We start from the raw sequence: 25,079 nt of genomic DNA, 5'->3' as shown, positions 1-25,079 counted from the left end.
GAGATTGAGACCATTTTCAAGTATTTATCATGAAGTAGTTGTGAAAAAATCGATTTTATAGTTCAGTTTTAATCGGCTAGAATGATATAAAAAAATCATAACTCCAGAACAAAAGGTGATGAAAGCTTGAAACAAACGGAAATAGATCATAAATTCTATTTCAAAGAAGTTTTGTTTGGCACTTTATATCCAAAAATTGTCATTGAAAGTAGTTATTCAGAGAAAACTCTCGTAAAAATTGAATGTTTTTGAAAAAGTGCATTTATGTAGGTTAAAATCATGTTTTAGGTGGAAATGTGTAATAGCAAACTTGGTAGAATAGTTCATTGTGATTCGATTCGCGTTTACTAGAGGTCTCTATCATGAATGGTAACCATTCTATGACCGTTTTAAATAATGCCCAGTCGCGAACCCCAAATGCGCATCAAGTAGTCGGATATCCTGAGGTACCCTAGAATCAGAATATTTGGGTCTGTTTCCATCTTCACGAAGTGCCCATGAAACCCTGTTTTTTATCCATAATAAGCCGAACTGCCCTCATCTATATCTATATAAATAAAAATCGAGCCTCAAAATTTGACATTCAATAACTTTTTTATGTTTGCGCCGAATTTGATAATTTTTTTTCAGTTGTGTTCGTTATGTTCAGGACCAGGTTTATGGCCTATCAAGTTTATAATCCGACTTCAGGACTCTTTCCTACGGTCCTTCAAAGTTTACATGTAATCCTTATGGGAGAATATATTTGTGAGCTGGCCACACATAGAAATAGAAATCAGCTGTTATAATCATTGCGTCATACAACAGCCGTCGGTAGATAAGCCCCGACTAAAAACAAAATGACTGTTCTGTGTGTAACCATCTAGCAGTGCGGCCTCAAGTTAAAGACATGTTCTAAAGACATTGCTTTGTTTCGAGTAATTGTGCTGTCTTTGGTGTTCGGAATTAATTGATATTTAGTAAATTATTTATTTTCCAGTTGGAAAATTATCTATATAGGCTAAATAAAATTCCGCATCGCGCCTCCTCAGGTGTGCATCCAGCTAAAGTTTGTCATGAGATGCTCGATTAAACTATTTGGCGGTACGAAGTTCGCGGGGCCAGCTAGTTCCTAATAGTTCTTCAAAGCAAATATAAAAATGATCCCAAAGAGATTTGTTCAACAGTTCGATAATAACGGAGTCTGCATTGCACGAGTTGTACACACTGGACAAAGAACACAAATTTCCATATCATACTCTCACTCTCACTCAGCGTTTACTTTTTAAGTATCGGTTTGTTGCAGCTGGAGCCGGACTCATCTTCAGTCAGAAGTGGTGGTTATTCTCGACAACGCTGGGAACGGGATTTGAAGGCCGTCTGACGTCAGATGGGGCAACGGGAACTGCTGTGATGCAATTGCAGCATCCACATCACTGTTGCAGCGGTTGAGTGGGCGGGGTGATGACGTGGGGGAGCGAGGGGGAATTGAGGGTGATCTTCTGAGAGGCTGAGGTGCCGTTGAGGCGTCGCTACAGTCAGTATTGGTTGTGGGGGGAGCGTTGATGATTTTGTACATAAGATATGCTGACAGTTTAAAGTGAATCTCATTTAACTGCGGTCACGACCTGCTGCGATTTCAATCGCCACAGAATCGTCCTGCCCTTCAACACAACCTATCAACTGTGTACGGGTCGAAGATGGATTAGTGCTGTGTGGTGAGATTAACTTCAAACTGTCAGCATCCGTCATACATACCGTCAATGCTTTCCATTCAATCCATGCTGACAATTTGAAGTGAATCTTGTCACAATCAAGCCACCACACCCCACACTCGTCCAATCTTGCTATCATCACGATGCAATTTATGCGATCCCGCACTACACCTACTATACTATACAATGAACACCAAGGAGGACCTCATCAAACTTATCAATGTACGTTTTTGCAACAGTGCAACGATGGGCAGGAAATTGCAGGTGGATTACTAATCGGACAGAATTGCTCACTGGCGAATAACGCTAACTCGGTCAAGCTACTCTCGATCGAATAAGTGTGTTATTGGTTAACCGTTTCATGAATGCGAGCCTTCAACCACGGAATAAGCATAATATGTGTTGTTTCTTTCCTCTGTGCTTCAACCTTCAAAGCTAGATCAGGGATATGATACATTTTTTCTTACATTGTAGTAGGTTTAATATTTTGTCGGTAGGTACAGTACTTATGTACAAGGGAAGGACAATAGTGAGCGAACGCGCAAACACTGGCATCGCAGGGGGAAGAATTATAGCGCAATTTGGACTTTTTTTGGACAACTTTTTTCTGAAAGTGATTCGGATAATCGGCGATTCGGATAGTCAGAGTTCTACTGTAATTGTTAAAAAATTGTATTGGTTTCTACGTAACTGAATATCTAGAGTTTTAATTAATGATTGTCTCAACATTCAACATTGTGATGTTCTTTTATGACAAAGAACATGATTGATTCTTGATTGAATGAATGAATGTTAACTAGAATTAAGAATGAATCTTGTAAAAGTTCTATACTTTTAGCCACATCCGAGCTTGACGATTTCTCAGACATGGTAGATACGGGGATTACATTTACAGATAAAAAACCAGTTAATACTGAATGAAAACACTGGGAAGTTTTATACTGTTAATACTGTTTATTCTGAACATTTTGTTGCCCTGAAGTTACTATCAATCTGAAAAATTTTCATAAAAAATGCATATTATTTCTGAAGTTTCATGCTAGGCTGATAATATTATTCTATTATTTTGATTCAATAATGTGAATGATAAATCATGAGGTATGCCCTGAAATCACTGTCAATCTGAAAAATTTTCATAAAAAATGCATATTATTTCTGAAGTTTCATGCTAGGCTGATAATATTATTCTATTATTTTGATTCGTCAATAATGTGAATGATAAATCATGAGTATTATACACCACTAGTCAACTAGATGGAAGGTGGAAATTTGTAAATTCAACTATGAACATTGAAAAACATAAAAGTAATAAATTACAGAGTGGTCTAAAAGTCACTATAGCCATCATAAAGCTTAGGTTGAATATAACCGTATCAATAATGATAGGTTGGCATGGCCTCTACGTAAAAATTATTTTAGTTTTTTGTTATTAAATAGAACTACTAGCAGTCAAATTTGTTCAATAAATGAATTTATTCACTTATTGTGACAACGAGATCGTTTGGCAGGTTCGCCATCTTCATGGTTGTCACAAATTTGACTGCTAGTCGTTCTATTAAATAACAAAGGATATGTGATGAGCAGTTCCCGATGGATAAAAATATTAGAAATTATAATTCGAAAATTTAAAATAGAACAAATAGCAGGAAAACTGTAACACTGTATCATCGATGAAAATTTCAGGAATCCAACTTGATATTACACAACTTAGTAATACTATCAGGTTTTTATGCCAATGCGAAAAACAGCTGGTGAATTATAACAATTGATTTTTAATAGCGACGATATACTTCAGTAATCAAATCACATTGTCCACCTGTGCTAGCTGTTTAAAAAGCATAACAGTTTATCATTGTTTTGCTCAGGAACGAAACTGATAGTACATTCTTCTCACAAACGGAGTACATCATCTTCTATGCCATCCTACAAATTATCTATTCTCTCAGCCTTCCTTGTAACAATAAGCAAACGAATGCACAAGAAAATCTTCCTTTTGTGGGAAAAGTGCATTATATGAGCCAGCCTGAACATATGTCAACTTATGCCGAGGACAAGATTTATTATTTGAGTTAATAATGTAATTCTGTTCAAGTCGTGTTCTGGTAAAGAGATGACCTCACGATAAAGCATATGTGAGCCTACACTTGAGATCACATGAAATGAAACACTGGAAATGGGTATGCAAGATAATATCAGATGATTTGATGGCATGATACTTCACAATGCGAATGTATCTAACAATAGTAGAGAACGACTACATATCTTGAACAATATGATAATTACCATTAACAATTATTTTACCGTCCAGGAACAACAGCGACAGTTGGAAAATTAGGCTAATAGAATCAATTATCTGAAAACTATTTATTAATAATCGATAAAAAATAATTAAACGCTTTTGTACCTTTTTTCTGACCCAAAATTTTGTCTTCTTTGACAATTGGGTGAAAAAATTTAACAAAATTACGAAAGGGAATAAATGTCGGCACATGCAACTGTTTTTGCTAAGTTTATATTTCAAGCAGAAATCAAAAAAATAATACATAAATCATATAGTTGAATTTCAAGCTTTCATCTTCAATCTAGTGAATATCATTGTATTGATTTGTTCATTACTGAACTTGACAAATTTGTAATTGATTTGAATACTGTAGAGCTCACTTATACAAATATTATGATGATAATCCAACAGAGAATCCAAGTAGAGCATATAATGAACGCTAGAAAATCTGAAACCATGGAGAAAATCTGAAAAAATAAAAAAACAAGATAATAAAATGTTATCTCAATTGGCAGATAAACAATAATAAAAATATTCAATTTTTTGTAAAAATACTCAAAAGTATAATTGAATTGGTTCCATAAAATTCACATGACCTTAAAAATCATCAGCTATTATCTTATTATATTTTCTCTTCCATTCTTATTCCATTCCATTTTCTAATTATGATTCATCATCTTCTCTCTTCCATTTTAATTTATTATCTTAATTATTAATTTCATTTAGGCTTATAATCGATAAAAAATAATTAAATGCTTTTGTACCTTTTTTCTGACCCAAAATTTTGTCTTCTTTGACAATTGGGTGAAAAAATTTAACAAAATTAGGAATAAATGTCGGCACATGCATTTTCAGGCAATATTTTTTTCAGGTTCAAGCCTTATTTTATTTCACATTGAATAATTGATGTGTTAGAGCAATAATGGGGTCTCATTGGTACTCTCACATATTTTATCTTTTCAATAAATGAATAATAGTTTACAGTCAATATTTTATGTAACAGAAAAATAGTATTATATAAACCAGGATCTGGGTAGAGAAAAGTTCATGGTAAAACAAATTAGGATGAAAGTTGAAATGGATTCATGTATTTATTGAGCTTTAATGTTATTACTACTTTTGAATCTCCATAATGGTATCGGTCCTAAAATAGCATTGCTATGGTACAGGATGAAGCTGGTGTTGCCTCAACATTGAGTGAATGTAGTCTAATAACCGACCAGTTAGAACCAATGAAGGTATTGGTGAATGATCTTATAGAATTAGAAATTCTAGCCCATTTAGTGCGCTTCACTAGGAAATTAGTTTGTACAGAATTAACTAGTCAGTCATTGAAGGCGAAGTACTTTCACTAGACCATATATAACACTTTCACGTGTTTCGCTATACTAAAATTAGTCTCTCTAATTGGGAGCTCCTGCGCATAAAGTCATATTACAATCTTTCTTACGTTCAGCCGGCTTGCTCAAATCTGTCACGCTCTATAAAACTGGCAGAATGCGATTTTTAGACACTATCAACGGCCAAGGGAGATTTTCGAGGAAAGTGAGTCTGCTAACGTTAATGCAAAAACGACTACATGATTTTACATTATAGAAGCGTGTATGTAACGTGAGTCCAAGGATGAAAAATATTATCAAGTAGTTGAATTCTATTTCGGCTAAATTTTTCACAGTAGATTGGGACATTCAAGTTAACTGTGATATATTTTATATTGCGAAATTATAAATCAGATTTTGGTAAGCTTCTTAGATAATAAGCTTTAGATTCTACATTAGTTACGGTAGCACAGAGTGAGTGACAACTATTCCGGAAAACAAAAACTTCTTGAGTATAAAGATGAATTGGAATCATGCACTCCAAAATATATGAATTCAAGGTAGATCTATTGAGTGTCTACCTTTTGGTACACCGTCAGTGCATTTCAAAATAAATACAAAATTATTATACACAAATACAAATAAATAGGCTACATAATAAAGTCGATGAACGAATTATTAATTAGTGGAAAATTATCAAGATAAAACACATTCTGCTCTTCGATTTTACTACGTTTTAATTTTTTTTCTAAAAACGACGACCTATAGAAGTCAATCACCAGAAAAAAACTTCCACAACTCTGTAGTTGATTGCAGACAAATTTCCAATTAAAACAGTCTTACAATACCAGCAATAGCCTAACAGTCCAGGCAATAAATGCTCAAAAAAGGGTATAAAGAGAAATGTTTGGAAGACAATTTTTGACCCCATAGTTCTGTTGAGGGTAGTAAGGAGGTTAACATATCAAAAGTCCCCACCCCTACCAAATGTCCTAAGGAGGTGGGGGTGGTTCAAAAGTACAATTTTTTGGTTTCTCGCATAAAACTCAAAAACTATGTATCCTAAGAACTTAACTGTCATCTAACAAATTAAAGCCTACATAATTTCCTACAATATTCATTCTACAACTTTTTATTATATCTCTCTAGTTTTCGAGATATCCGCTCTTGAAGGTGTGACATTTTTGAAAAAGCCACAGTTAAGGTTGTTTAAGAAGTTTTCAAAAACAAATTTTATTCACCGAATCGTCGGACATAACCCCGACGTTCAGAGTTGGGACTTTCGAAAACAATACCGTAGGTGAGATCTGGTTGGAAATAAGTTTTCAACTTCTCTAAGTTATTTGAAATATCATTTTTCGATGAGACAGTGATGTTGACTCTGTTCTTATTGAACAGTTTCATAAAATGAATTCCAAATTTTCCACGTTTTATAACAATTTGATATTTCTCTTTGTTGATTGGAGAACTGTCGCCTACTATAGCGGCTCGGTCATCAGATGATTCTTGTGAATGAATCATGACTAAAGAGTCATTGTCGTTTTCCATTTCATTGTTTTGATCTGGAGACACGTTCAGGTTTTGATTTAGAAATAAATGTGCTAGTACTTGATCTAGGTCAGGCTCAGTTCATTCATTAATTCATTCATTGGTAGCCTATTTCAAGAGAATTTGTAGGTGAATTGAGTTGAGGTATTTATTCTGAATCTAAATTAACAAGAGTTTGAAAGTCAATTATTTCGTTATTCAGCACTTCTGAAACTTTAATCGGATTTCGAGATACCTAATGTGTCGGCGACTACATTCGATTTTCCTTTTAAATATTCCACAGTGAAATCGTACTCTTCCAAAAGAAGTTTCCATCTTCAGAGTTTGGAATTTGGTTCTTTGAAGTTCCTGAGCCAAACGAAGCCTGAGCCAAACTGAGCCTTGTTTGGCTCAGAAACTTGAAAGAACCAAATTCCAAACTCTTAAGATGGAAACTTCTTTTGGAAGAGTACGATTTCACTGTGGAATATTTGAAAGGAAAATCGAATGTTTTGGCTTGTGGTCTGTTTTAACAACAAATTTTCTACCATATAAATAAGGTAATAATAATAATAATATCGAGTGACCTGGCTGGCTCAGGTCTTGTGTCAGAGTTTTCAGGTCGCAGCTGATCAATTTCAGGGCCTCTGACATGACCTAACGACTGCTTTTTAGGCAGCAGTCCTTATAAATAAGGTCAAAAATGTTTTATGCTCCAAACGATACTTAATAGCTCTTTCTCAATAGTTGGTAGATCACATTCTGCTCTATTGAGAGTACGGGATGCGTATGAAATTGGGAGGTCAGATCCTTTTATGTTCTGCGAAAGGACACTGCCGATAACATAATTTGATGCGTCTGTCGTCAGAGTAAAAGTTTTATCAAAATTTTGAAATGTCAATATGGGTGAATTACTAAGAACTTGCTTCAAGTTATTGAATGCTTCTTTGTATTCAGTGCTGTTGACATTGATTTTTTTTTTGTCTTTTCCCAAGGCTCTAGTTAGAGGTTGTGCGATTTTCGCATAGTATTTAATGAGTTTTCTATAGAATCCGGTCATACCAAGAGATTTGTTTATTTCTTTAACGGTTTTCGGTATAGGAAACTGTGAGACAGCTTCGATTTTGGCAGGATTAGGACGAATTCCATCCTTTGAAACAATGTGTGCTAAAAACAATAATTCCATGTTACAAAAGTTTGTTTTATCTAATTGAATTTTCAATTGATAATCTCTCAATTTCTTGAATACTCTTCTCAAATCTTTCAGATGGAAGCCAGATGCTAAATCTAAACTCTTAAAATACAGTAAGTTGCTTTTCCAATTTTTCCAAAAAGGTCTTCTATATTTGGGAGAGGAAACTTGTCACTTTTTGTCTTAATTTTTCGGTAGTCAATTACTAAAAGTACTTTACGTTTTCCTGAATTGTCAAGCTTTTTCGGTACTACCCAGAGTGGGGGATTGAAAGGTGAATTTGAAGGTCGGATAATTTTTCCGTCAAGTAATTTCTGAACTTCGATTTTTATGTCGTATCTGAAGGCTACGGGATACCTATTATTTTTGGTATATACAGGAGAATCGTCAGTTGTCTCAATCCTATGTTTTAGTAAGTGAGTTGCAGTCAGTGAAGTGTTTTCTAATTTTAGTACCTATGTCTTGGAATTCATGAACTAAATTTACAATTTGGTCTTTGTCACGTCCGTCAATATGGTCAAGTTGAATGATTTGGGAGATTTCGTCATGAATCAAGGATTTCTCAGAAGGAGAACAATCCATTAATTCGCACTCTTCGATTTCAAGACACTCGATATTTACATCTCTTTCAACATCGGAAAATATCCAAATTCACATAAATCTCTATCCTATACACGTGAACACAGTACTACTAGCACACCTATAATTTACGTAGTATACATAGTATATCAATGGCGCAGGTAGGCCGGGCGCGTGTGCCTGCGCATGGGGGAACGAGGGTCGACTTAATCTTTCAGGGCTCATGGCAGTCTGGACAGACTATAGGTACGGTAGCACAGAATGAGTGACAACTATTCCAGAAAACAAAAGCTTGTTGAATATAAAGATGAGTTTGAATCATGCACACCACAGTATATGAACTATAGATCTATTGACTGTCTACCTTCTTGTGCACCGTCGTTTCAGTGCATTGCATAATAAATACAAAATTATTAGGCTTATACATAAATACAAATAAATACGGTACATAATAAAGTCGATGAACGAATTATTAATTAGTAGAAAATTAGCAGGATAGAACACATTCTGCTCTTCGATTTTATTTCAAGTTTTAAATTTTTTTCTAAAAACAACAACCTATAGAAATCAATCACCAGCAAAAAAGCTTCCACAACTCTATAGTTGATTGCAGACGAATTTCCAATTAAAACAATGTCTGACATGCTAGCAATAGCCTAAGGGCCAAGCCACATGAAGCGTTTTTTCAGGCGTTTTTGCACTGTCAGTGGACGAGTCGGTAGGGCAGGGCAGGAAGCTCTCCGATTGGCTGATTTTATTAGCTGATTGGTTTCACGTTTGGGAATCATCTGATAATGAACCAATCGGAGAGCTTCTTACCCTGCTAACTCGTCTGCCGCCAGTGCAAAAACGCTTCATGTGGCTTGGCCTCAACTCTGACAAGACCATCAATGAAGCGGTAAAATTTGGTTAGTGTAAAATGTCACTTGGAAATCTTATTTTAAATAATATAATCTAACAAAAAGAAATCACAGTTAACCATTAACTGCTAACCTAAGTTTAAACCCTAGATTTTTTTACCTCATTCATTATATCTGTTATTAGGTAAATATTGCTCTCAAAAAACTTCAATCCTGAGCAATATAGTCAGGCAAGGAGGTATGTCTCCATACTTTTTTATGAAGATTCATAGTTGTTTATCCATCACTGAGTTACACCTAGAATGGAATCACACTATTTCATGGTTCAATTATCACCTCCTACAGAATTCGCAAAGACGTGTGAAGGTCGTCTAGATCACTATTTGCAGAATCTCCGATAAAGGAGAAGCACTCACAACTTGTTTGTAATCAACCCAATTAAATTCATTGCTAATCAATACAGTTACATCAAGACAAGAAGTACCGATACGTGATGTTTTTATAAGTACTTGAATTATTCAAGAGAGGAAAATCATTAGGTAATCTAAGTGCTCAGTTAATTCCTCACTGTACATGATGTATTTCTTTGAGGATTAAGGAGCTCTGTATAATGAATTATTACTTTATTGCCAAATAGTAAGTAACTTGAAAATAATATAACTTGAAGAACTTGCTATTAAACTTATTAGGCTATGGTGCTGCGGTGTTTATTATTCATACTAACGAGCTTGAGCCTAATCGTGTTAAATTGCAACATTATCGAAAATTTATTTTTGAATCATCATATTTCTCTTAAAAACTGATTTAGCCTACTTCGAGGATTTCTATGCCTCATTAAGCTCAGTTGTCGAGAATGAACAAGAATTTACTTCAAGCATAACAGCATTTTTATTTTTTAGACTGAAGGATTGAAATATAGCACAAATTTTAACTAATAATCTATATAAATAAAAATCGAGCCTGAAATTTTGACATTCAATAACTTTTTTTATGTGTGCACCGAATTTGATGATTTTTTTTAGTTGTGTTCGTTATGTTCAGGATCAGGTTTATGGCCTTTCAAATTCATAATCCGACTTCAGGACTCTTTCCTACGGTCCTTCAAAGTTTACATATAATCCTTATGGGAGATTTGTGAGCTGGCCACTCACAGAAACAAAAATTAGCTGTTATAATCATTGCGTCATACAACAGCCCGACGGCTGTTAGTAGACGATAGTAGACAAGAGTGTGTGCTGCTTCATAACCGCCCATGTATTTTATTCTAAACACCCCGACTAAAAACAGAATGACTGTTCTGTGTGTAACCATCCAGCAGTGCGGTCTCTGGTTAAAGACTTACATGCTCTAAAGACATTGCTTTGTTTCGAATAATTGTGCTGTCTTTGGTGTTCAGAATTAATTGATTTTTAGTAAATTATTTATTTTGCAGTTGGAAAATTATCTATTATAGAAGAAATGCCGCATCGCGCCTCCTCAGGTGTGCATCCAGCTAAAATTTGTCATGAGATGCATTAAACTATTTGGCGGTACGAAGTACGTCGGGCCAGCTAGTTATCAATGAATAAATACAGGAACCCCAAACCAAATAGAACTAGCGAAACAGATGTGAGCATTTCCTATTACTTGGTAAAAATATCAATAGCTTTCTGTGTTGTTGTGGTAGATATTCATATTGGATAGAATGACTCAACACCACTAGTTTCAAGATATTCTCAACAATTTGATATGAGTTGATGTCTGATTATGAGTTCAATGTGTTTAAGAGTTGATATCTCAACAATTTGATATACTAGTTTCGGTTGTTATGTCATTATCAATCTCTAGAAAACGTAGTCTCTAGTGTCGATCGTAAAATTAATCTGTAGTTTACTACCTACTAGAGATTGATAATGGTAACAACCGAGAAAAGTATCTCAAATCGTTTTAATAAATTAGTGTTTTTGACAACATCAGGTTTTTTCATCCAAAATAGCAAAGAAAAATATGTTAAACGTTAATGCACATGACAATGAACTACTTATTCATCTTAGATTTAAGAAATGAGATAATCCTAGCTAATAATTTAGATCTTTGAACACTATACTTATTATTCATTCACCGCGGCATTTTGCGAGTAACGTTTCTAATTCGCAGCGAAGAAAGCAAAATTTTGGATAAATGTGTTCAGTACTTTCACCCAAATTATGAATGGTGGTAATCCATCACACTCGACTACACTATAATCAGATAGTCGTTTGTATCATGAATTAGAATGAAAAAGTGATACACAACCTGCCTCATTATTAGAAGTAGGTGAGTGAGCAATCCAACTTCGTTTGAGTTTTTTCTTCCAACTCTAAAGAAACCTAACCGCAGGCATTAGGCACTCTATTCACGTCTATGGAAATATAAATTGAGCAATAACAGAGAGCTTTACAATCTGTGCTATACCACTGAATTATTGTAGCTGACGGCTGAACAGTTTCAAAAATGAATTTTCCAATTCCAATGCACTATGATTTACATCTAAGAAAAAAATATCCTAATTTTTTCAAAAGCTTTGGAAAATATCCAACTTGAATTGAACATATTACCTACCGCTCTATTATAATGGACAAATCGTCCAATTTTATTGTATTGGGTGAAAGAGTTATCCATAAGTTTCTCAAATATAAAATTAGTGTTGATTTGACCGAGGATTGTTATTTATCAAGCTCAATATAATGGAATTATATTAACCTATATTTTTGAAACGTTCGAATACGGCAATAGTTTAAACCCTATTTTCAAGCAGTTGAGTGCTTATTTCACCTTGATATTACAATATTTTAGGAATATATAGATGAAATGTATGAAATACATGTAATATAATTATTATAAAGTTGATAAATATAAACCAAATCAAAAATATAAATATTTTGAAGACTAGACCAACCATATTCGACTTGATATAGTAAATTGTAAGGTGCATTAATCCCAAATGATCACTTTTTTAATAAAAATTTACCCAAATATTCAATGGACCTTAACATTTTCATAAATAGGCTAATTGAATTCAAATTCAATTCATCATGTATCATCCAAAAAATTTTAATATAATATATTTAAACCAAATACATTTAGGAACTATTGAATGAAAAAGACTAAGAAATTGTCTTTTTCATTCAATATTAATAATTACCACAATATCAACTTCTCAACTACACAAAAAGTTCAGGAATTATTATTAAAATGCAGTCAATTCAATAAATATGGGATGAGCACTTCATCTCTGGAATTTCCAGAGATTCTAAATTTACATTCTCCAGAACCAAAACTGGAACATTCAAGGATGCATTTCAAAAGTCCCTATCAACGCTGTCACACAATCATAATAATCCGAGTGCATTGAAGCGCATACAACTTAATCCACTCACACAACTCGGATTGAAGACCCATCGGTATGCGATGCTCACTCATCAAGATGGAAATTAGTGTGTTGATGGGACCGGTTCCAAGCCATAAACTCCCCATATTCGACCCCACAACCCACCACATCTGACACAACTTTCACTTGCGCTTTTAACCTTTGATTTTGTGTCAACAGATAACTATTATTGTTGCGCAACTATTGATACTTTTTGTAACTTGGGAAGATTCCCCAAAAGTTTGTTTTATTCATGTGCAAGTTGTAGCCGCAGTCTACGCTGGATCAAAGTGGCATTTGGCATCTGCACCTCACTTTGTCTTCATAACATCATTGGTATCTTCATCAACCGAGTTCGCAGGATAAATTTTGTATTTGTAACTTCTCATCTTCATGTCTTTACTTTATTATTGTATACTATAACGATTGTCAATGTGGCAGATTGTACCACCCATGACAATGAATGAATGATGAACAAATAAATAAATTTGAAGATAAAATGAATCATGGGAGTTGAATCATTCAATTCCTATTATGAATTATTGTAACATTAAATTTTATTGAACAAAGTTATTTTTGTCAAAAGTGGGTTTTCTTAATTAAACAAAGTAGTATTTATCAAAATTTCCTCTGTAAGAAATTGTAGTCTGTATGATGAAGAAGTGGGGGGGGTGTCGTCATTATTGGAATGCTAAAACCACTGCGTTAAATAATGGCTCTCTTTTAAAATAAGCAATATTCACAGTAGAAAATAGTCTTCAGGATATTTTTAATAGCACTATTTGTATTTGATTGTATTTTTGTTCAATGAATTATTACATTCTAGCAATCTCTTCAAATATCACAGTTCTATCCAGATACTAATGAAAAACCTACAACAAATAAACGCCAAACTCTGATTAATTACTGAGTTAACAAGCGTGAGGTTTCTCCTGATTTCCTGTTAATTCTTAACAAAATGGCAATTTGAAAATTAAAATAGTTTTGAATTTTATGAAGGGATGAAATTTGAAAAGGGTTGATGCTGATCAATTTTTGGTTTTTAGAAGATCTACTATGCTGGTAAAATCGAATATGTACCACATTTAAAAATAAAATCACCATTACACTAATGACGACACCCCCACCCCTACAACTCCTTCTTCATCAATGACTACCATTTCTCAGAGTCTCACTGAAATTCCTACTTTTCGTTTCTTGAAGGTCCTAAAAATTACTAATCCCTATCGACACAGGGTGGGTCGTGATACTCTCCCTCTGATGTACATATCTCTGACCTCTGACGAACGGGAATTCACAGACCGCGGCACTATCTAGGCAGTGCGACTAAGGAACTGTTCATAGACAACTGTACATAGGAACGATACAGTGTGTGTCTGTAGTTGTAGTTACTGCAACTATACTAGCTACTGTCATTGTATCGATGAGCACTTGCACAATATATTATATTATATTGTAATAGAAATCTATATATATATATATATATATATATAAAAGCGAAATGGCACTGACTGACTGACTGACTCACTCACTCACTCACTCGCAGAACTAAAAATCTACCGGACCAAAAACGTTCAAATTTGGTAGGTATGTTCAGTTGGCCCTTTAGAGGCGCACTAAGAAATCTTTTGGCAATATTTTAACTCTAAGGGTTCAAAGTTCGTCTTTTAGCATGTATATTCTTCTTCTCCCAATCCCTTAATTATAATAGAAATTTCCATATCATATGTTACTATAGAACTATAATCTAGATAGAGTACCTCTTCGAAAAAGTTGTTAACTGGCAACTAAATTAATAATTTTGTCAGGTTGGCATTAAGTTGAGTTGACTTTGTTAGGTTGGCACCAAGTTGAAGATTTAAATGCATTTATCGCGGAAAAATTGATTGGGCACTGCTACTTCAATCCTGGAAATATTATATTTTACTAGCCATCAGGCTCGCTTCGCTCGCTTTATCCGTTTAGCCAGACGTTTAGTCTGGTTCCCCGACTGGATTGTCCTAACATATGATAAAAATGCTCAAATGAAAAATGCAGGCGAGCGAAGCGAGCCTGCTGATCTCATTCTTGGACGATCCAGTCGGGGGTCCAGGGGGCGGAGCCCCCTGGCTAGACGGATATGGCGAGCGAAGCGAGCCTGACGGCTAGTAAGTTACTATAGAATCACTGACAATATGTATGATAAGCGTGGAAGATTATATTATTTTTGCTAGACTGACAATCTTATACAAACATATCAAACTATACTCTTCTACAATCGAAGAAATATTTTATTCGCAGTTCAGTGTACCAGAACATGGAAAAATTGAATATTTTTATAAGAGTCTGAGGAATGGACAATGAAGAGACAAGAATTTTATAAAATATCACAATCAACGAAAAATAGAAACAATATGATCATAAAATTATCTCACAGGTTATTGATAATTTTTTATGTTTTAAAAGTTGGTATTATTGTTGGAAAAGTAGATATTAAATACCAGAATTCCATTGGTTTTCTTGACTCGTCTCTCTTGTTGCACGATGGTTTCATCTTCTCATCTTTAAATCCAATGAAAATAATAAATCGATGTCGGCTGAGATTTCCATTCTATTCCTAAAAATAAAGGATCAGTTTAAGAATACTTTTGATATTTTGTAATTTTTAAACCTGAATTGGAATTTATATAATTTATATATTTATATACTTTATTTCATTTAGGAAATCTATTTTCTTATTCCTCATACAGAGTGGGTGAAAAGTCCGAGAACGGCTTAATATCTCATACACAAAGGTAATTTGACGGTGGGTGTGATTGGGGATCCTACTCAAATTGAAAAAACTACTTTATAATGACTTTAAAAATCTGGTCCGCCATCTTGGATCCGCCATATTGAAAGCAACTTCATTCTTTTAAATAGGAAGGTGGTCGTGCAATACTTGATTTCGATAGCGAATTTGAAGAAAAAATGAATGGTGGAAACCGCATATCGATATCTCAAACCGTTTCGGAAATATTCACATTATTAATCAATACTATTCTAAGCAGAAAAGAGAGAAAAAAGTTTGAGAACGGCTTTATGAGTATCTCATAAAAATAAGTGATTCCAAGGTGGGTGTGATTGGGGATGTTAATAGAATTGAAAATACTACTTTACTATTATACTTTATTTTTATTATACTTTATTATAATATAAGGTTAAAAGATATATTGTTCTTGAAGGATGACATGGTTTCATTTTACAATTGCTTATAAATAAAATTATCAAATCCCCAAGTATACCTGACCTTATGAAAGTTTCTGTTGTCCGACCCATCCATAAAAATGGTGAATTCTCTAATTTTAAGAATTTTAGGCCAATTGCCATATTAGCAATTTTTAAAAAAAATTTGAAAAATATATTGCCGAGAGGATGAATTTATTCCTGCATAAGCATAATATCATCAATGACTTTCAATATGGTTTTATGAAAGAGTTAGGTACAAATAAATTGTTGTCAAATTTTTCTAATTATATATATGGTAACTTGAAGGATAATGTTCATAACCTTTATCTTTTTATAGATTTTTCAAAAGCATTCGACACTATAGATCATAAAATTTTATTACAAAAGCTATCTAGTGCTTGTATAAGAGGACCTGTGCTCAGGCTATTTGAAAGTTATCTGGAGAATAGAAAATTTATTGTTAAAATTGGGAACTATTTAGTCAAGAGAGGACTTCAAATGTGGGAGTGCCTCAAGGATCAGTCCTGGGACCTTTTCTGTTTTTACTTTACACAAATGACTTACCTAGATATTTGATTCACTGTAAGATTTTTATGTTTGCAGATGATATTTTGTTGATTTCCTCTCATAAATCGTTAGATGTGGCCGAAACCCGGTTACAACATGATACCAATACGCTAGCTAAATGGTCTCATAATAATTGTCTAAATATAAATGTTACCAAAACCAAGGTGCTACATATAACCTCATCCTACATGAAAAGAATTAGGGAACCCAAAATTAAGCACCATTGCTGTGAATGTTTCCAACTGCAGGAGCAAGATATTTTCATATGTACAAGAGATTGTCAGTTTATATCGAATTATTGTATGAATTATAAGTATTTAGGAGTAACAGTTGACAGTCATTTTCGTTGGGATATGCATATAAAAAATGTTTGTAATAGACTCAAACCGGTATTGGCAAAAATGTATTATATTAAAGATTTAATACCCAATAAAGTGAAGAGGATGATGTATATAGCCTTGGGAGAGTCTGTTATGAGATATGGATTGCAAGGTTGGGGATTTGCTAGCAATGTTTATCTTAGGAGAATATCTTCGGTACAGAGGAAGATTTTACATTTGATCAGCAATTCTCAGGGAGATATTTCATATGAGAACCTTTTGAATAGATGCAAGGTTTTGAATATAAAAGGTATATTTCTGTTTACTTTGATTTTAGAAAATTACTTCTGCAAAAAATATTTAGTTATGAAAGTTAATCGATATGATTTAAGGAATGAAAGGTATGTTGTACCATTTACTTCGAATAATTCAGCCTTAATCTACATTGTACCAAGAACGTTCAATGATTTACCCGATAATTGTGCTGAGTTTGTTAATATGCGCCTGTTGAAAAGAAATTTAAAGATTTGGTTGAATAATTACACTTTAGATGTAACATAACGAGACTCATTATTAATGTATTGTATTGTTGTAATTCATTCTGTTCTATTTTTTTGTAAGTTCAGGTTGACTATATGTTATAACACTCTTTAGATTTTTGAGAGCTGGGCCAACAATTAATTAATTAATATCATGATAATTTTTACTGTTAAGTAAATTCTGTAAGTAAATTTAACAGTGTATAAACTGATAAGTAAATTTAACAGTGTATAAACTGATAAGTAAATTTAACTGTTAAGTAAAAATAAAGTTCACTGATATATGTATATTTAAATTTACATGTTTTGTATATGGTACCTTGTCAAGCAGCCTCTTTGAGGTTCGCTTAAGGTAGCTTATTTATTCAATAAACGTTTTTTTATTCTATTCTATTCTACTATGACTTTAAAAATCTGGTCCGCCATTTTGAATGCAACTTTATTTTTTTAAATATAAATTGCAAAGAAAAATGAATGGTGAAAACCGCACATCGATATCGCAAACCGTTCAGAATATATTCACATTATCAATCAGTACCATGCAAATCAGAAATTAATGAAATACATGAGTGGTATTGATTAATAATGTGAATATCTTCTAAACGGTTTGAGATATATATGTGTCAATAAAATTAATAAATAGATTTCCTATTTTCATAAATGTTCTCACGATATTTTTCTGTGGTAATACATTTAATTTCATTAAATTGATCCCAAATTGAATTAGGATTTACGAATACTGAGGAAAGAAATTGCATGTCATTTATTGTCATTTACCCATAAATTGTTTCTAAAGTCCGTTCTTTAAGATATGATTTTTTTCAAATCCTACTCAATTTCTTTGATTTACTTTTGCTTAATTTCCTGTTGATCCACTAAGCAGCACTTAACATTCTTATTTTTGGGTCCCTTCCATTCACATTCCATCGGAAATGCTTAATATCCATAGATTTTTTTTTTCATCATGATTTTCATAGCACCTAGTTAAAGACTAATAAGCTATTCTATAATATTCACTAAAATTGAAGAGAATACTGTGTGTTCCATAGAATTATACGAATAAATAATTATTTATCCCATGTTATGTTGGGTAGGACCTACTACGCCTATCAATTCTATAGTAAATAAGTAGTAATTGATATTATATTTTTTACTATAACTGTTATGGAGGAACGTTCAATATTAGGCCTATTCCCTAGGAAAATTAGTAACTACTTGAAAAAATAAAAATTATATAGATGCATGGCCGACTATAGTAAGATTGATACTAGTCAGTCATGATTGAACATTGAAACAGTAGTCAACTCATTTTGTCAACAATGTCAAGTTGACAAAACACAATTTTTCTGTTTCCAAAATATCAATCACACAAACCGTGACTATTCAATTAATGACATAATGCCGTACACAGTCCAGCTGATTCAAGCATGTGACAGGCCACGCACTTGTAAGAAAATCTAGCCATTGCAGCGTGAAATAAGGCCTTCCATTGAACTACTGGCTATGGAAAAAAACTAGAGGCAAAACGCGACCTAGCCAATGACATGCGGTTTCAACACCGCGACCTGTTTCTCAGCCCATGTCACAGCAAATCAATCGTACTACCACATTGACACCAATCGACAAAAGCAGTTTGCTTTTTGGGAGCAATCGATGACCATAAATCATGAACTTCTGAGACGCTAATCTATGCCTCAAAAAGCTTGTCGAAGTAAACTATTCTTACGGTGGATGAATTTCCGTGAATGAATGTAAAGTCAAACGCATTAATTATCAACTCCATTCAATGTAATTGTAATGTAATGTAATGTAACAAGATTAACTTAAATGTAATTTAATATTAGATTAAATGAATTCTGCTACTTGTTCCCATACTAGTTATATGAAATTTATTCATAAATGGTTAGAATAGACAAAATTAGCAGTTTCCTCTCCTCTCATCCAATTACAGAATTAATTTATTGTCTCTTTTCTGTATATTTTATAGTGAATAGAATTAATTTACTATTGTAATGACCCTTTTGGGGGTTGAATGACAAATTTGGATGTGCCACGCTGATGTTTGTCGAAGGTGAAGGACTGGCTGTGCTGGTGCTGGGGATGTTTAATCAACAACCAAGAAGTTGTTTGCTACAACCAAGAAGATGGCGGACCTGCCGAAAGATCTCGTTGTCACAGTGAGTGATTAATTCATTTATTGTAAAAAATCTGACAGCTAGTCGTTTTTTCTAATAGCAAAAAGTGATGTTTAACCACTTGCCAGAGCCAGTGAGAGCGCGTCTGGTGAACGTCTTCAGGCCCTTCTTGTCCAAGTGGCTGATTGAAAAGAGTCTATATAATATTAGTGACTTTTTTAATGAAGATACTTGTGATCTGTGACACTGCCATCATTATCAAGTGAAGTGTGGTCTATTTGACCAGTGTTGTTTCTTCTCCATGTAGAAATATATAAGTATACTGACTGACGCGATCTATCCAGGAATGGCCTGGTCTTTGATCAAAAGATTGTATATTGGATATTGATGCTCCAAGTTGGTGAGTCATTGTTATGTCACGGTATTTTGAGGGATCCGTGCCAACTAGCTTATCAATAATTGACAAAATTTTACTTGAACAGTAGCCTAACGAGTGTTATTTATTTGTACCACTATGATGGGTCACAGAAGAATCTTATCATTCTCTGTGGATGGGTTGAATATTCTGTCTATAAAATGGAACATGACACTATCAGATATAGTTAGATTCTAACTATAATATTGGTATGTTCATATCTTAAACTAGTGTACATTTTATGTGTATTGTTGTTTTTACAGGTGCTCTTACAATGTAGATTTTTGACTAAATGAAAAATCACATAGTGAAGATATCAATTCAACATTCCCAAATACTCTATGCTTATTGGGAGAAAGAAAAAAGCAATGTCATGGTAGAGAAATAGTTTTATTTTGTTTTGGTAAATCTATCACCTTTCATGCATTTCATTACTCCATCACCATAAAAGCGAATAGTATATTCCAAAAAGTTTAGATTCCAAGTTCAATTTTCTACATTTGATATTCAATAATAATCATACTTCACTCCCATGAGAATACTTGGAATATCTTCTTAAAATGTATGAATTTAGGGCTACTTTCTTTTATTTATAAAATATAATTATAGTTCCCTTTGAAATTAATAAAGTAATAGATTAAGTTATACCTTGTATTCTTAATGCATTCTTAATCTATCATATTATTAATTTTAAAGGGTAGGCCTACTATAATTCTATTTTATAAATATTTGAAATAATATATTGGAAAAGTAGGTGAACACTATTACACTTGGACTCACCGATAAGTTGTCTCTGCTCAAGTCTGAATTTCCAAAACGCGCTGAATGCTGAACGTTACATCCTGTTAAAGCACCGCAGCTGTACACCACTCAAAAAGAAACAGTTAATTTTCCTCCTTTCAATACATTCTCGATGTCAATCTTACAAAATCGTGTACATCAGGCGTGGCTTATCTGTAACTAATAAGCAACATTATTTATTGGAGAATAAGGATACAATATAGCCTACTATCAAAAGGAATTAAAATTTGTTAGTTTGAACAATAACACAATAGAAGCATTGAAATCACATTTTAAAATTTCCATTAAATATATTTCCATTGGGATGTAAATTAATTCTTATAAATCCTCAGCTTCACATGCATTAATGGTGGATACATGTACCGGAATCTAATTAAGTCCATTGGAAGGTTTTCAAAGATCTACTTTTGAGTAAGATAATGTTCTTCAATGTTGTTTTACATCACGAACTGCTTATTATTAAATCACTTTTTGCTATTAAAAAAATCTGGTGTGGAACACTCACACAACTTTCCTTGCTCATTAAACTGGGAGCCTCATTCTTAAACGACAATAATTTAGAGAAATAACATAATGACGATTGGCGGCAACATAATTATTTGAAACTACGATCAGACTACTGTATATGTGTGTATATAATAGTTTTCAGAGTACTTTTTCCTTTGTGTAAATTTATTGTGAAATCCGATGATTTTTTAAAAATCGTCAAAACAGCTGTTCTACAGATGAAATATCTCGACTATGTGTACTTTTTATGAACTGCTCTACCTACCTACCTCATGCACGAGAAGGAGGTTACAAAGTCCATTTCTCAAGGATGGGGTGGACCCCCCATTAGTTTCCCAGAAAGGAGACTCATGCCAGTTAATAGAGCTGATAAATAACTATACAGAGTATGAATTTGAAAAAAATCGGTCAAGTTATTTTGAAAAAATCGTGAAAAACATGGTTTTTTAGTAATTATCCGCCATTTTTCTCAAGAATATTACGGAGCTCCTGCAATTTTCCAAGGAAGAAACTCATGTCATTTGATAGGACTTATGAATAGCTACCCATGGCTAGAATTTGAAGAAAATCGTTAGAGCCGTTTTCGAGAAAACCGTGAAAAACCTGGTTTTTGGTCATTATCCGCCATTTTTCTCAAGAATATTACGGAGCTCATGGAATTTTCTTAGAGATGAGACTCATGCCAGTTGATAGTGCTTATGAATAGTATGTATCCATGGTATGAATTTGAAGTAAATCGTTAGAGCAGTTTTCGAGAAAACGGTGAAAAACATGGATTTTTAGTCATTATCCGCCATTTTTCTCAAGAATATTACGGAGCTCCTGAAATTTTCCCAGAAATGAAACTTATGCCAGTTGATAGGGCTTAAAAATAGCTATCCATGGTATAAATTTGAAGAAAATCGTTGGAGCCGTTTTCGAGAAAACCGTGAAAAACATGGTTTTTTAGTCATTTTCCGCCATTTTTCTCAAGAATATTACGGAGCTCCTGAAATTTTCCCAGAAATGAGACTTATGCTAGTTGATAGGGCTTATAAATAGCTATCCATGATATAAATTTGAAGAAAATCGTTAGAGCCATTTTCGAGAAAAACGTGAAAAACATGGTTTTTTAGTAATTATCCGCCATTTTTTCCGCCATCTTGAATTGAATTTTATTGAATTTCTTATTGTCGGGTCCTCATGGTATAGGGACCTTAAGTTTAAAATTTCAAGTCGATCGGTTGATTAGGAATGGAGTTATCGTGTTCACAGACATACACACACACACACATACACACACACACATACACACACACACACATACACACACACAGACCAATACCCAAAAATCATGTTTTTGGACTCAGGGGACCTTGAAACGTATAGAAAACTTGAAATTGGGGTACCTTAATTTTTTTTGGAAAGCAATACTTTCCTTACCTATGGTAGTAGGGCAAGGAAAGTAAAAACGAGTAGCAGTCAGATTTTTTACAATTAATGAATTAATCAGTTGGTTGTGACAACCATGAAGATGGCGGACCTGCCTAAAGATCTTGTTGTCACAGTGAGTGATTGATTCATTTATTGTAAAATATCTGACTGCTAGTCGTTCTTTTCATTAGCAAAAAGTGATAAGATAATGTATTGTTGAGCCTGATAATTATTTATTCATCTATTTATTATATTATTAAATTGAAAGGTTTTATAAGCTTACCTAATTCTGCAGATGGTGGGTTCTAAATCCAAAAACCTTGGAAATGTTTCCTAAATGTGAGACATTGAAAAAAATCCTCATTGGAAAGCAGAACCGAAACCTACTTACCATTATTTTTATGTTTATTCATACATTTCTTCAAAAATGCAATGTTCAAACTACAGATACAAAATACAGAGTGATTCAAATGAATGTCATACTTTCAATAAAATATGTATATTGATATAAAAAAACACTATGCACACAAACAAATTTCACATCAAATTGCTAACACAAGCATCAGTTGTTTTTTAACACATCCATCAGTTTATAGTTGTTGTTTATATTGTTCTTTTGAGACTCAGACGACATCTACAAAAAGTAGGTAAAGTCAATCGACATAATGTTCGTATATGGGAGACCGGAAACCCTCATCAAACAATGGAGCAAAAACGAGATTCACACAAGTTAACGTTTTTTGTGCATTTTCACAAACCATGGTGTAAGGACCCTACTTTTTTGTAGATGTAGTCCGGGCTTCAAAAGGAGGGCATATAGAATACTTAAAATACACCGTTATAAACTTGATACTTCTCTGAGTAATTTGGTACAATTTTCTCTAAGTAATTAGTTTGTGGGTGTATAGGTTTTTTTTAATAAATATAATAGTTTGAAATAGGATCATTCATTTTGAATCACAATGACAATCGAAATATATGGTTAGGTAATAGCGGTATTTGAAATGTTGTTATGGCCTCTCCTCCCCCACTCCTCAAAGCCAGAGTGGAGAGAGAATAAAATATTTACCGTACTCTAGGAGGCTACACCAATTGTATAATAATTGAAAAAAAAAACAGTTCTATTTTTGACACATCCACATTTATTAGATTTGTACAAAGGACTGCTGTTTTGTGTTGAAATTGCAATCCTGTGTACAAATCTAATAAATGTGGATGTGACAAAATAAAACTGTTTTTTCAATAATGGAGAAATTCCACAATATCAATTATCAACAAATTTTATCGATATTGTATAACATGTACAGCAATATTTATAATAAAGCTTCAGGATAAATAGAAGAAATACTTTGATAATCCGTTTTTCAATTATTTTCAACAACACTACAGTCAAATTTTTTAACATTAGATATTAAAACTAGTACTCACAGTGGAGCGCTCACAGTGTTGAAAATGGATTTAAATAATCCGAAAGCGCTCCACAATGAGTACTAGTTTTAATAGCTAATATTCGAAAATTAGACGGTAGTGTCGTTGAAAATAATTCAAAAACGGATTATTATTATTACTTGCAGTTCATCATGAATAGTGAAATAGATGAGTATAAATACTTTGATATGAAATTTAAAAGTCCTTGAGATCTGTTAGCCAATAAACAATCAGTAGCCTAATGGATAATTATTTTGTGTAACTTATTGCTAATTTACTGGTTCAATGGTTTTATCACAGTATTTAGATGAAAAAATATTTCTTATATATGTTAATATTTCTTCTATATACCGTGGGTTTTAGAACTGGTCTCATTGATTTTCAAGTCAATGTCAATTCAAGCTGGATTCCCACATCAGTTTCAGATGATCTATCAATCAGTGTCCGCGTGCGGTGCCAATCTCAGTGCCAATATTCTTCCCATCAGCACGATAAGGGACTATTCCCCTTCAGCACGAGCGAGCGAGCATTAATAGTCACATTAGAACTCATGGGAAATATATTTTTCCTACAGTTACGTTGAAAAGTGGCCATTGCTGCACTGATTACAGAACGCAAAGAATCACTTTTCCGCTCTAGTGCGGGAAAATTTTTTCTGCACTCCAGATTTGCAACATGGCAACGCAAAATACTCAGTGGGTTATATGGAGCAACAGTGCAGCAAAATCAAAATGAAGTTGGTAAGAGTGACTGGGCTGCTATAGTGAGCAGAGGTGCAACGAAGCATAACGAGCAAATTATTAATTATATATTATAACCAAGGACAACGAGGACTTTAGGATTTTAGGATTAAGGTTTTTATCAATAATAAAATTACACAGAAAAACATTTGATGGATTTCAGGCAA

At 33.5% G+C, this 25,079-nt stretch overlaps 1 long non-coding RNA gene across 2 annotated transcripts; it reads right to left on the bottom strand.

Moving 5' to 3' along the window:
• Positions 1 to 3,345: 3,345 nt before the first annotated feature.
• LOC120356385 lies at positions 3,346 to 24,732 on the bottom strand. Of its 2 annotated transcripts, none has more exons than XR_005574013.1 (4): positions 23,028 to 24,732; positions 20,804 to 20,983; positions 15,321 to 15,436; positions 3,346 to 4,442 (listed from the first exon to the last, which is right to left on the bottom strand). It is a non-coding gene; the product is annotated as an uncharacterized LOC120356385 (long non-coding RNA). The 2 variants fall into 2 exon arrangements; XR_005574015.1 differs by lacking the exon at positions 23,028 to 24,732 and adding an exon at positions 22,784 to 23,014 and having other exon boundaries at positions 20,804 to 21,311.
• Positions 24,733 to 25,079: the final 347 nt, after the last annotated feature.

Source organism: Nilaparvata lugens, chromosome 1 (assembly GCF_014356525.2).
Source record: "Nilaparvata lugens isolate BPH chromosome 1, ASM1435652v1, whole genome shotgun sequence".
NCBI lineage: Eukaryota > Metazoa > Arthropoda > Insecta > Hemiptera > Delphacidae > Nilaparvata > Nilaparvata lugens.
Note: the sequence above shows the minus strand (reverse complement) of the source record. Positions and strands in the feature narration are given on the sequence as shown.